This window comes from Festucalex cinctus, chromosome 10 (genome assembly GCF_051991245.1).
Source record: "Festucalex cinctus isolate MCC-2025b chromosome 10, RoL_Fcin_1.0, whole genome shotgun sequence".
Taxonomy (NCBI): Eukaryota; Metazoa; Chordata; class Actinopteri; order Syngnathiformes; family Syngnathidae; genus Festucalex; species Festucalex cinctus.
Window position 1 is genome coordinate 3,192,982 of NC_135420.1, and position 14,732 is coordinate 3,207,713.

Consider the following 14,732-nt stretch of genomic DNA (forward strand, 5'->3'; position numbering starts at 1 on the left):
CCCCGACGTGCAAGTACCCCAACGTGGCCCAGGTTGCGAGGGCCCTTTATAGCTGCTCGCAGCTCTAGTTATTCTTATTATTATTATTCTCCGCAAACAATCGCATTTTTGAGACGCTAAACGTGAACGAAAACTCACCAAACTTTACACGCACATCAGGCCTGGCGAAAAATTTGATATTTTAAAGTCGCCATACATGATAACAGAAAAATGGCTCCATAGCGCCACCTACATAGGTTAAACGGATCCCTGTTCCGCTACGATTGTCCTATGGCGACGAAAATTGTGTGGCACCCGTAGCACATCCAGATGAACAAAAACCTCTTTGATATGTGTACCCTAAAATAGACAGGAAGTGAGGTATGAGTATTTAAATGTCCAATTTTTGCCAATTTTTGCACATTTACAGGAGTCATACTTTTGCCCGCTTCTCCTACACGGTTAACCCGATTGACTTCAAACTTGGGATGTACCATCTCAACACCTGGGACAACATCATGGTAAAAAATCAAAAGTTTTTGACATACTATATGACGGTGGCGAGGCATCAAATTTACAGTTTCAAAATTCTTACTTAACGAAGCATTGCCGGTGGTACGTTTAATCTAGAGCTACGAAAATTGGTACACATATGTAACAGACTATGACCTACAAAAAACTCTTTTTGAACCATGTGCTAAACCTAACAGGAAGTCCACCATTTTGATTTATTTTGTAACGTGTTGCCATTTTTTTGGCCATTTCATTGGGGTCTTATTTTAACGAACTCCTCCTACAGTGTTTATCCGATCATCTTCAAACTTGGTGTGATTCATCTTAAGATGTTGAAGATGAAAAGTTATTGAAAGCTTTGTATTTCGTCGCACGCTGTTGTCATGGCATGCACTGTTTGCAAAGGAAAAAAAATATCCTTAAAGAAGCAGCCCAAGATGTACAAAAAAGTCTCTTGGTGCCCTGTGCTAAACCCAACAGGAAGTCCCCCAGGGGCCGGGAATCACATTTTGAGCTAAAAAACTTCTCTTTAACAAAGCATACCCGGCTGTACGTTTCACCTAGAGTTACCAAAATTTGTAGAGGTATATAACAGCCCTCGAGGTACAAAAAACTCTTTTTGAACCATATGCTAAACCTAACAGGACGTCCGCCATTTTGATTTACTTTGGAATGTGTTGCCATTTTTTTTTGGCCATTTCATAGGGGTCATATTTTAACAAACTCCTCCTACAGAGTTCATCCGATCATCTTCAAACTTGGTGTGATTCATCTTAAGATGTTGAAAATGAAAAGTTATTGAAAGTTTTTTATTTCGTCACACGCTGTTGTTGTGGCATGCACTTTTTGCAAAGGAAAAAAATCCTTCTTAATGAAGCATTCCCAGTTGTACGAAGCAGCTAGAGCGACGAAAAATTGTAGACATATGTAACAGCCCAGGATGTACAAAAAAGTCTCTTGGTGCCATGTGCTAAACCCAACAGGAAGTCCCCCAGGGGCCGGGCATCACATTTTGAGCTAAAAACCTCCTCTTTAATGAAGCATTCCCGGTTGTACGTTTCACCTAGCGCTATGATAATTTGCAGGCATCCATAAGAGCCCACGATGTACAAAAAAGTCTCTTGGAACCATGTGCTAAACCAAACAGGAAGTCCGCCATTTGGATTTATGATGGGATTTGTTGCCATTTTTTGTGGCCTTTTTCAGGGGTCATATTTTAACGAACCCCTCCTACAAAATTTGTCCGACTGTCTTCAAACTTGGTGTGTTTCATCTTAAGATGTTTAAGATGCAAAGTAATCGGAAGTTTTTTATTTTGTCACACGCTGTTGCCATAGCAATACATTGTTTGCCAAGTGCTGCTTTTTTTTTTTATTTATACATGTGTGAAAACTCATGAAACTTTGCAAACACATCAGACTTGTCATGAACATGAATTTTTAGAGATTTATTGTGCAATTTGCAATAAATAGTGCCCTCTAGACATTTTTATGAAGCATTTCCGATTGTATGATTATGCTAGACCTACAAAAAAGTATTATGTAGCCATTTGCCAAACCAAAGAGGAAGTCCGCTATTTTGATTTTATTTTGGGAATTATACATCATTTTTGGCCTCTTTCATGAAACTTTGCACAGACAAGGCATGGAAAAAACTAACATTTTAAATGGTCCTTGTTCCATGTAACAGTACCCCAACGTGCCAGTACCCTGACGTGCAAGTAACCCAACGTTGTGCTCAATAGCGCCCTCTATGCATTTTTATGGAGCATTTCCAATTGTATGATTCAAGCGATACACAACTAAAGGTGACTTGACCTAGATTTGTGAAAACTGGGAGGCATACCTATTAGCTTCGCATTTTTGAGACACTAAACGTGAACGTAAACTCACCAAATTTTACACACACATCAGGCCTGGCGAAAAATTTAATATTTTAAAGTCGCCATAGATGATAACAGAAAAATGGCTCTGGAGCGCCACCTACATAGGTTAAACGGATCCCTGTCCCGCTATGATTGTCCTACGGCTATGAAAATTGTGTGGCACCTGTAGCACATCCAGATGAACAAAAACCTCTTTGATATGTGTACCCTAAAATAGACAGGAAGTGAGATATGAGTATTTAAATGTCCAATTTTGGCCCATTTTTGCACATTTACAGGGGTCATACTTTTGCCCGCTTCTCCTACACGGTTAACCCGATTGACTTCAAACTTGGGATGTACCATCTCAACATCTGGGACAATATCATGGTAAAAAAATCTAGAGTTTTTGACATACTATATGACGGCGGCGAGGCATCAAATGTAGAGTTTAATAATTCTTACTGAACGAAGCATTGCCGGTTGTACGTTTAATCCAGAGCTACGAAAATTGGTACACATATGTAACAGACTATGACCTACAAAAAACTATTTTTGAACCATGTGCTAAACCTAACAGGAAGTCCACCATTTTGATTTACTTTGGAATGTGTTGCCATTTTTTGGCCATTTCATAGGGGTCTTATTTTAACGAACTCCTCCTACAGTGTTTATCCGATCATCTTCAAACTTGGGTGATTCATCTAAAGATGTTGAAGATGAAAAGTTATTGAAAGCTTTTTATTTCGTCGCACGCTGTTGTCGTGGCATGCACTGTTTGCAAAGGAAAAAAAAATCTTCTTAAAGAAGCATTCCCAGTTGTACGAAGCAGCTAGAGCTACGAAAATTTGTAGACATATGTAACAGCCCAAGATGTACAAAAATGTCTCTTGGTGACCTGTGCTAAACCCAACAGGAAGTCCCCCAGGGGCCGGGCATCACATTTTGAGCTAAAGAACTCCTCTTTAACAAAGCATGCCCGGCTGTACGTTTCACCTAGACTTACCAAAATTTGAAGAGGTATGTAACAGCCCTGGAGGTACAAAAAACTCTTTTTGAATCATCTGCTAAACCCAACAGGAAGTCCCGCAGGGGCCGGGCATCACATTTTGAGCTAAAAAAAACTCCTCTTTAACGAAGCATTCCCGGTTGTACGTTTCACCTAGCGCTATGATAATTTGGAGGCATACATAAGAGCCCACGATGTACAAAAAAGTCTCTTGGAACCATCTGCTAAACCAAACAGGAAGTCCGCCATTTTGATTTACGTCGGCATTTGTAGCCATTTATTGTGGCCTTTCTTCGGGGTCATATTTTCACGAACTCCTCGTACAAAATTCACACGACCGTCTTCAAACTTGGTGAGTTTCATCTTAAGATGTTTAAGATGCAAAGTTATCGAAAGTTTTTTATTTTGTCACATGCTGTTGCCATAGCGATGCATTGTTTGCCAAGTAAAGTGCTGCTTATATTTTTTGGTCTATACATGTGTGAAAACTCATGAAACTTTGCACACACATCAGACTTGTCATGAACATGAATTTTAGAGATTTATTGTGCAATTTGCAATAAATCGCGCCCTCTATACATTTTTATGGAGCATTTCCGATTGGATGATTCAAGCGCGAAATAACTAAAGATGACTTGACTTGACCTAGATTTGTGAAAACTCAGAGGCATACCTATTAGTCTAAGACCTACAAAAAGTATTCTGTAGCCGTATGCTAAACCTAAAAGGAAGTCCGCCATTTTGAATTTATTTTGGGAATTGCACACCATATTTTGCGTTTTGATGAAACTTTGCACACACAAGGCTTGTCAAAAACATTTTAGATGGTCCTTATCCTATTTGACAGTACCCCAACGTGCCAGTACCCCGACGTGCAAGTACCCCAACGGGCCCGGGTTGCGAGGGCCCTTTATAGCTGCTCGCAGCTCTAGTTATTCTTCTTTTTATTTGTTATTTGACAAGGCGAGGTAAAGTAGGACTCAGACGCAGGCGTAAGGTAAGCCACCAAGGCAGCAGGTTTATTTCCGGCCAACAGGTGTCTCCTCTCAAGCTGAGAGGAGAACAGGGAAGCAAAAAAGTGGAGAACAAAAAGCGCTCCACTAGGGAGGAAAAAACAGGCAAAAGGTACTGGGGACAACGAAAAGCGCTCCGCTAGGGAGGGAAAAGGGCACAAGGCAAAAGGGGTAACAAAAGGCGCTCCACTGGGGAGGAAAAAGCACAAAAACAAGGCAAAAACACTTGGCAACATGAACGAGGACATAAGGACTGTGGGACGCTTCCATGCACTGACTGTGACACTTCGGCACTGAGGGGAGAATGCAGGTGGCTTTTATTGTGAGTCTTGATTGGTGGCAGGTGGTGGTAATCATGGGCGGGGACCGGTAATTAGGGAGCGGCAGGAAGGGCAAGTGACCTGGGGTGAGAGGAGAGTTAGGATTTTCAAAACAAGACAGGAAACATGGACACAAAATAAAAGCATGGGCCGTCACGCCGGTGGCGGCGTGACAGTACCCCCCCCTCAACGGCCGGCTCTCGACGGCCCAGGAATGTCAGGGTGTTCAGAGTAAAAATCATCAATGAGGGAGGGATCAACGATGAACCGGGAGGGGACCCATTGTCTTTCCTCCGGGCCGTACCCCTCCCAGTCGACAAGGTATTGCCTCCCGCGGCCCCGATTACGAACATCTAAAAGTTTTCTGACCTTGTAAACGGGGCCGCCTTCAATCATCTCTGGGGGGGGCGGGTTGGGTTCGGAGGGCACCAGTGGGCTTTCGTGGACAGGCTTGACTTGGCTGACGTGGAATGTAGGATGAACTCTGAGGGATCGTGGCAGACGGAGTCGAACGGCGGCAGGCCCTATGGACTTGGTTACTGGGAAAGGCCCCACAAATCGCGGGGCCAGCTTTGGACATGGTACCTTGAGTCGGAGGTGTTTGGCTGATAGCCACACCCGCTGGCCTGGGCGATATTCGGGTGCCGGTCTCCTCTTCCGGTCGGCGGCCCTCTTCACCCGATCTCCCTGGCGTTGAAGCGCCGTCCGGGCCGCCGACCAGACTTTGTGGCACCGACGGATCATGGCCTGGACCGAGGGGACCGTTGTCTCCTCCTCCAGTTCAGCGAAGAATGGTGGATCGTAGCCGTGGACGCATTTAAACGGGGTAAGACCTGTGGCAGATGTGGGCAATGAGTTGTGTGCGAGCTCGACCCATACCAGATACTTGCTCCAGGTGGTTGGGTTCTGGGAGACAAGGCATCGGAGGCCGGTTTCGAGCTGCTGATTTAGCCGTTCTGCCTGTCCATTGGCCTCAGGGTGGTATCCAGACGTCAGGTTGGCTTTGGCACCTAAGGCTTTACAAAACTGAGTCCAGAAGCGGGAGACAAACTGTGGTCCACGGTCAGAGACGATATGTAAAGGGAAACCATAAAACCGGAATATGTGGTGGATCATGATGTCGGCTGTAGCTTTGGCGGATGGGAGCTTGGATAGTGGAATAAAGTGAACCATCTTGGAGAATCTGTCGACAACGGTGAGAATTGTGGTTTTACCATGGGACGGGGGTAGTCCGGTTACGAAGTCCAAAGATATTTCTGCCCATGGTCTGGATGGGATTGGTAACGGTTGGAGAAGGCCCATCCGGGACTGATTTGAAGTCTTGTTGCGGGCACAAGTCGGACAGGCAGCTACGTACTCTTTTATCGTGGTTTCCATTGCCGGCCACCAGAATCTCCGGGCAACAGCATACATGGTCCTGCGAACTCCAGGATGACAAAATAGTCGTGATGTGTGAGCCCAGTGGATTACCTGGGCTCGGAGCCCCTCAGGTACGAAGAGCCGACGTGGAGGGCATGCCGTGGGAGGAGTGACATCTCGAAGAGCCTTCTTGACGTCGTCTTCAATCTGCCATCTCATGGCCCCGACTATGCAATCGCGGGGCAAAATTGTCTCAGGCTCGGTCTCTACTGGCTCGGACTCGTGGACTCTTGATAAAGCGTCAGCTTTGACGTTTCGGCTGCCTGGCCTGTAGGTCAGAGAGAATGAGAAGCGGTTAAAAAACAAAGACCATCTGGCCTGTCGAGGGTTGAGTCTCTTGGCCTGGCGTAAATATTCCAAGTTTCTATGGTCAGTCCAGATCACGAAGGGGTGTTCAGCTCCTTCCAACCAGTGCCTCCACTCTTCGAGAGCCACCTTTACTGCTAGCAACTCCCGATCTCCGACCGAGTAGTTGCGTTCCGCTTTTGATAGCTTCCGTGAAAGGAAGGCGCAGGGATGTGTCTTGCCGTCCTCTTGACATCGCTGGGACAGTACTGCCCCAATCCCAATATTCGAGGCGTCCACCTCCACCACGAACTGGCGTTTGGGGTCAGGGAGTTTGAGGATTGGGGCATTGGTAAAGCGAACCTTTAAGTCCTTAAATGCTCTTTCGGCTTCCGGGGTCCACAGGAATCGAACCTGTGGAGAGGTCAAGGCATGTAGGGGAGCGGCAATGGTGCTGAAGTTTCTAATGAATCGACGGTAAAAGTTGGCGAATCCGAGGAACTGCTGAACTTTCTTTCGTGAGTCCGGCGTGGGCCAATCTCGCACGGCGCTGACCTTGTCTGAGTCCATCTCCACCCTTCCGGGTGAAACGACAAATCCCAGGAAGGAGATGGTGTTGACGTGGAACAGGCTCTTTTCTGCTTTCACGTACAGCTGATGATCCAGCAGGCGTTGCAAGACTCGGCTCACGTGGTTTCGATGGCTTGCTTGGTCAGGAGAGTAGATCAGGATATCATCCAGGTAGACGTACACAAAGTGGTCGATGAAATCCTTGAGTACTTCGTTTATCATGGCCTGGAAGACTGCTGGAGCGTTCGTGAGGCCGAAAGGCATGACTAGGTACTCGTAATGTCCCCGGGGAGTGTTAAAACCAGTCTTCCATTCATCTCCCTCGCGGATCCGGATGAGGTGATAGGCGTTCCGGAGATCGAGCTTTGTGAAGATCTTAGCTTGTTGCAGCTGGTCAAACACAGAGGACATCAATGGCAGTGGGTACCGGTTCTTAACCGTGATGTCATTCAAGGGGCTGTAGTCAATGCATGGGCGTAGGGATCCATCCTTTTTGCTCACAAAGAAGAAGCCTGCTCCTGCAGGCGAGGAAGACGGTCGGATGAGGCCGGCTTTCAAGGAGTCGTCAATGTAAGTGTTCATGGCCTGGCGTTCTGGTCCTGAGACCGAGTACAGTCTCCCCTTGGGGATGGTTGATCCGGGGATCAAGTCAATCGGGCAGTCATAAGGTCGATGCGGAGGAAGAGTCATGGCCTTAGTTTTACTGAATACCTCCCGCAGGTGGTGGTAGCAGGAGGGAACGGTGTGCAGGTTCGGGTATTCCTCTTGAGCGGACGAGGCGAGGGACACCTGGTGAACCTTGGCTGTGGTGGTCCGAGGTGCTGTTTGTTCCAACCCGTGAGTCATACAGTCCTTTCCCCACTCCAGTATGACTCCGGAGTTCCAGTCGATCCTGGGGTTGCGTAAACGCAGCCAAGGGAGTCCCAGAACCAAAGTGGGGGAAGAAGCCTGGAAAACATGGAAACGAAGAGACTCGAGGTGCTGTCCGATTCGTACTTCCAGGGGTTCGGTGATGTGGGTGATACTGAAGAGCTCCTTGCCATTCAGCGCTCTAGCCTGGATGGTCAGGGGAAGGGGTTCGGTGGTGGCTCGTACTTTCTTTACGAGGCCCCAGTCCATGAGGCTCTCGTCGGAACCGGAGTCGATGAGGGCTGCCAGCTCGGTGGTGAGATTGCGGTGGGTTATCCGGATTTGCGTGAGCCTGTGATCCTTGGCGGGTCGGGGTGACGGGGAACTCACCGGTGAGCCTCCTTTAGCGGTGCAGGTTCCCACCAGGTGGCCAAGATCACCACAGTAGAAGCATCGGCCCTCTCGGCGGCGACGCTGTCGCTCCTCGGGCGTTAGCCGAGCCCTTCCAAGCTGCATGGGTTCCTCCCTCCTTCGGACTCCGCCGATCGTGGTCAGTTCCTGGCGACGATGAGCGGTGCGGATCGCGAGGGAGATTAAAGCGTCCAAGTCCGTGGGAAGTTCCACGGGGATCAGAAGTTCTTGAATAGCGGGTGAGAGTCCTTTCATGAAGTGATCATGTAGCGCTGTGGCGTTCCAGCCACTGTTCCTTGCCAATGTTCGAAAACGGACAGCGTAATCGCTGACAGGCTCTTTGCCTTGTTGAAGCCGGCTCAATGCTCGTGCCTTCTCTCGGTCGTTGTTCTCTGGATCAAAGACTTGGCGCAAAGCGATTTGAAAGTCCTGTACGCTTTGGCAGACCGAGGAACCCCTGGCCCATTCTGCGGTCGCCCAGGTTTTGGCCCGTCCCGTCAGGTGAGACACCATGAAGGCCACTCGGGACCGGGCTGTGGGAAATGCCTGTGGTAAGTGTTCAAAATGAATGTCGCATTCCGTGAGGAAAGTCTGACAGCGCCCAGGTTCACCGGAGTATCGTTCTGGGGAGGCCAGTCTTAATCCTACCCCGGTGAATGGCGTGGTCGGGACGGAGAGTTCAGGATGAGGAAGTTGTCCGGTGGGAGCTGGCGCTCGACGCTGTGAGAGGCTCACCAGCTCGTGGACCTGGCTGGACAATTTCCCCAGCTGTGATATCATGGATTGTTGGATCCGGTCCTGGTTGTCAAGCCGGGCCTCCTGGCTCTGCAGTGCAGCCTCGACCTTTCCTGCTGGGTCCATGCTGGCCGAAGTGTACTGACAAGGCGAGGTAAAGTAGGACTCAGACGCAGGCGTAAGGTAAGCCACCAAGGCAGCAGGTTTATTTCCGGCCAACAGGTGTCTCCTCTCAAGCTGAGAGGAGAACAGGGAAGCAAAAAAGTGGAGAACAAAAAGCGCTCCACTAGGGAGGAAAAAACAGGCAAAAGGTACTGGGGACAACGAAAAGCGCTCCGCTAGGGAGGAAAAAGGGCACAAGGCAAAAGGGGTAACAAAAGGCGCTCCACTGGGGAGGAAAAAGCACAAAAACAAGGCAAAAACACTTGGCAACATGAACGAGGACATAAGGACTGTGGGACGCTTCCATGCACTGACTGTGACACTTCGGCACTGAGGGGAGAATGCAGGTGGCTTTTATTGTGAGTCTTGATTGGTGGCAGGTGGTGGTAATCATGGGCGGGGACCGGTAATTAGGGAGCGGCAGGAAGGGCAAGTGACCTGGGGTGAGAGGAGAGTTAGGATTTTCAAAACAAGACAGGAAACATGGACACAAAATAAAAGCATGGGCCGTCACGCCGGTGGCGGCGTGACAGTACCCCCCCCTCAACGGCCGGCTCTCGACGGCCCAGGAATGTCAGGGTGTTCAGAGTAAAAATCATCAATGAGGGAGGGATCAACGATGAACCGGGAGGGGACCCATTGTCTTTCCTCCGGGCCGTACCCCTCCCAGTCGACAAGGTATTGCCTCCCGCGGCCCCGATTACGAACATCTAAAAGTTTTCTGACCTTGTAAACGGGGCCGCCTTCAATCATCTCTGGGGGGGGCGGGTTGGGTTCGGAGGGCACCAGTGGGCTTTCGTGGACAGGCTTGACTTGGCTGACGTGGAATGTAGGATGAACTCTGAGGGATCGTGGCAGACGGAGTCGAACGGCGGCAGGCCCTATGGACTTGGTTACTGGGAAAGGCCCCACAAATCGGCGTGACATTATTATTCTTTTCCGCAAACAATCACATTTTTGAGACACTAAACGTGAACGAAAACTCACCAAACTTTACACGCAGATCGGGCCTGGCGAAAAATTTGATATTTTAAAGTCGCCATACATGATAACAGAAAAATGGCTCTGTAGCGCCACCTACATAGCTTAAACGGATCCCTGTCCCGCTACGATTGTCCTACGGCTATGAAAATTGTGTGGCACCTGTAGCATATCCAGATGAACAAAAACCTCTTTAATATGTGTACCCTAAAATAGACAGGAAGTGAGATATGAGTATTTAAATGTCCAATTTTGGCCCATTTTTGCACATTTACAGGGGTCATACTTTTGCCCGCTTCTCCTACACGGTTAACCCGATTGACTTCAAACTTGGGCTGTACCATCTCAACACCTGGGACAACATCATGGTAAAAAATCTAGAGTTTTTGACATTCTATATGACAGCGGTGGGGCATCAAATTTAGCGTTTCAAAACTCTTACTAAACATAGCATTGCCGGTTGTACGTTTAACCTTGAGCTACGAAAATTGGTACACATATGTAACTATGATCTACAAAAAACTCTGTTGGTGCCATATGCTAAACCCAACAGGAAGTCCGCCAGAGGCGGGGCATCAAATTATGAGTTTCAAAATTCTTACTTAATGAAGCATTCCCGGCTGTACGTTTCACCTAGAGTTACCAAAATTTGAAGACATATGTAACAGCCCTCAAGGTACAAAAAACTCTTTTTGAACCATATACTAAACCTAACAGGAAGTCCGCCATTTTGATTTACTTTGGAACGTGTTGCCATTTTTTTGGCCATTTCATAGGGGTCTTATTTTAACGAACTCCTCCTACAGAGTTTATCCGATCATCTTCAAACTTGGTGTGATTCATCTTAAGATGTTGAAAATGAAAAGTTATTGAAAGCTTTTGATTTCGCCGCACGCTGTTGTCGTGGCATGCACTTGTTTGCAAAGGAAAAATATTCTTCTTAATGAAGAATTCCCAGTTGTACGAAGCAGCTAGAGCTACGAAAATTTGTAGACATATGTAACAGCCCACGATGTACAAAAAAGTCTCTTGCTGCTTTGTGCTAAACCCAACAGGAAGTCCCGCAGGGGCCGGGCATCACATTTTGAGCTAAAAAAAACTCCTCTTTTACGAAGCATTCCCGGTTGTACGTTTCACCTAGCGCTATGATAATATGGAGGCATACATAAGAGCCCACGATGTACAAAAAAGTCTCTTAGAACCATATGCTAAACCAAACAGGAAGTCCGGCATTTTGATTTACGTCGGGATTTGTAGCCATTTTTTGTGGCCTTTTTTAGGGGTCACATTTTAACGAACTCCAACGAAATTTATCCGACTGTCTTCCAACTTGGTGTGTTTCATCTTAAGATGTTTAAGATGCAAAGTTATCGAAAGTTTTTTTTTATTTTGTCGCAAGCCGTTGCCATAGCGATGCATTATTTGCCAAGTAAAATGCAGCTTTTTTTTTGTTTTTTTTGTCTAAACGAGCGAAAACTCATGAAACTTTACACACACATCAGACTTGTCATAAACATGAATATTTTAGTGATTTCTTGTGCAATTTGCAATAAATGGCTCAATAGCGCCCTATAGACATTTTTATGAAGGTTTTGGAAATGTATGATTCAGCTAGATTTGTAAAAATTGGGATACCTATCAGCCTAAGACTGACAAAAAAGTTTCTAAAGCCATATGCTAAACCAAACAGGAAGTCTGACATTTTGATTTACTTTGCTATTTGTCGCCATTTTTTTTGGCCTTTGATAGGCCTCATATTTTCTACAAAACTTATCAGATTGTCTTCATTCTTTGCCGTGTTTTATCTGAAGATATTTAAGATGAAAAGTTATTGAAATTTTTTGTCACGCCTTTGCTCTAGCGATGCATTGTTTGCAAAGAAAAATGCTTTTTTTTTTTTGTCTAAACATGAGCGAAAACTCAAAACTTTGCACACAGATCAGACCTCTCAAGAACATGAATATTTTAGAGATTTGTTGTGCAATTTGTAATAAATGGCTCAATAGGGCCCTCTAGACATTTTTATGAAGTATTTCCGATTATATGATTCAGCTAGATGTGTGAATATTTGGAGGCACACCTATCAGCCTAATACCTACAAAAATTATTGTGCCATGTGCCAAACCATTTTGATTTTATTTTGTTAATTGTGCATCATTTTTGGCCTTTCCATGAAACTTTGCAAGCACAAAGCATGGCAAAAACATTTACAATTTAGACGGTTTCCTATGAAACAGTACCCCAACATGCCAGTACCCCGACGTGCAAGTACCCCAACGTGGCCCAGGTTGCGAGGGCACTTTATAACTGCTCGCAGCTCTAGTTCTTCTTCTTCTTCTTCTTCTTTATTCTCCGCAAATGATCGCGATTTTGGGTACCTAAACATTCACGAAAACTCACCGAACTTTGCACACTCCTCAGGCCCGGCAACAAATTTGATATTATGAAGTCTTCATAACAACGCGACTCTATAGCGCCCCCTAGCGTAGAAAAATAAAAACCAAGCCCGGCACGTTTGAGCTACAGCAACGAAAATTGGCAGGCACGTGTAGCACCCCGAGACGCACAAAAAAGTTTATTGGGACCATGTAGCTAAAATGTACAGGAAATGAGCTATGAATTTTTTAATGTCCAATTTTGGCCTATTTTGGCACATTAACTGTGGTCATGCTTTTTCCCCCTTTGCAAACATTTTTCATCCAGTTGACTTCAAACTTGGCATTTATCATCTCAATACCTGTTACCTGTACGTTTTTCTCCAAACACGTTAACTGGACATACCTCATATTTGCTCAGATGAGGGTTTCGGCCTTCATGATGTCACAACACGAAGTTTGTGAGTTTTCGCGAATTGCTGTGGGCGTGGCTAAGCGCTGTGCGCCAAGAAAACAACGCCAGTTTTGAGGGTCTAAACATGCACAGAAACTCATGAAACTTGGCACACACATCTGGCCTAGTAAAATGAGCAATATTTTATTGTTGATTGTGCTATTTTTACAAAAATGACCCAATAGCGCCCCCTAGAAATTTTTAACGAAGCAGCCCCGGTTGTACGTTTAAGCAAGAACGACGAATATTTTTAGGTGTATGAGGGAGCCAAAGACCTACAAAAAAGTCTCTTGGACCCATATGCTAAAATGAACAGGAAGTGAGCTACGAATTTTTTAATGTCCCATTTTTGACGATTTTTGCACATTTACAGGGGGCAGACTTTTGCCCACTTCTCCTACACGTTTCATCCGACTGAGTTAAGACTTGACCTGGACCATGTCAAGACCTGAGCCAACGACAGGGGGAAAAATCTTGACTTTTCGAAATACTATATGATGAGGGAGGGGCATCAAAATTTGTGTTTCGCACTGAAAAAGGATATGCTTAATAACTCCCCGGTACATGCTCCAAAAAATCCCAAACTTGACATGTATGTTTATAGTCAAGGCCTGAAGCTATCTCTATGACAACATTCAGTTATATATGCTGCGCCACCTAGCCCTTGAGGCATGAAAAAAAAAAATACCCCACTTTCGGTATTTTTACAAAAATTGTAAACACGTTTCGTAATGAAAAAGGATATTCTTGATAACTCCCGGGTACATGCTCCAAAAAATCCCAAACTTGACATGTATGTTTATAGTCAAGGCCTGAAGCTATCTCTATGACAACATTCAGTTATATATGTAGCGCTACCTAGCCCTTGAGGCAAAAAAAAATAAATACCCCACTTACGGGATTTTTACAAAAATTGTAAACTCATTCTCAGTGTGATGACTAAGTCATTTATGAATATTCTTTTACTTTCCACCACTCAAAATGTTCACTGGCATCAGACCTATCCAAACATACGTATTTTTTATTTAGTTTTATTTATTTTTGATAGCCTCTATGGACGTTAAAAGCAGTATCGTGAATGAAGGATATGCTGAATAACTCCCCGGTACATGCTTCAAAAAATCCAAAACTTGACATGTATATTTATAGTCAAGGCCTGAAGGTATCTCTATGACAAAATTCTGTTATAAATACTGCGCCACCTAGTCCTTGAGGCATAAAAAAAACCCCAAAAAAAACACTTACGGTATTTTGAACAAAATTTGTGAGCTCGTAAGTGTTATAACTAAGTCATTTATGAATATTCTTTTACTTTCCACTACTCAAGATGTTCACTGGTATCAGACCGATCCAAGCATATGTACTGTTTTTATTCAGTTTCATTTTTTTTTGATCGCCTGTATGGACAATAAAAGCAACATTGTGCAATGAGTACGAGCGATGATGGGTATATATACTTTTGCAAAAAAAAAAAACAGTCAGGTCAACTCATTCCCTAAAAATAAAAAAGGACGCTGATTTTTGCAGATCTTAACAATCACCAAAACACATTGAGCTTGACACACATCACACCTGGCAAAAAAAATTCACATGTAAAGGTTTATCATGCCATGTTCAAAGAAATTTTGCTCCTAATGTGCCATTACCCCAATGTGCGAGTACCCTAACGAGCAAGTACCTCAACGTGCAAGTACCCCAACGTGGCCCGGGCTGCGAGGGCCCTTTATAGCTGCTTGTAGCTGTAGTTATTATTATTATTATGTTAGCAAAAATTTGAAGTTGGGGTGCAGCGT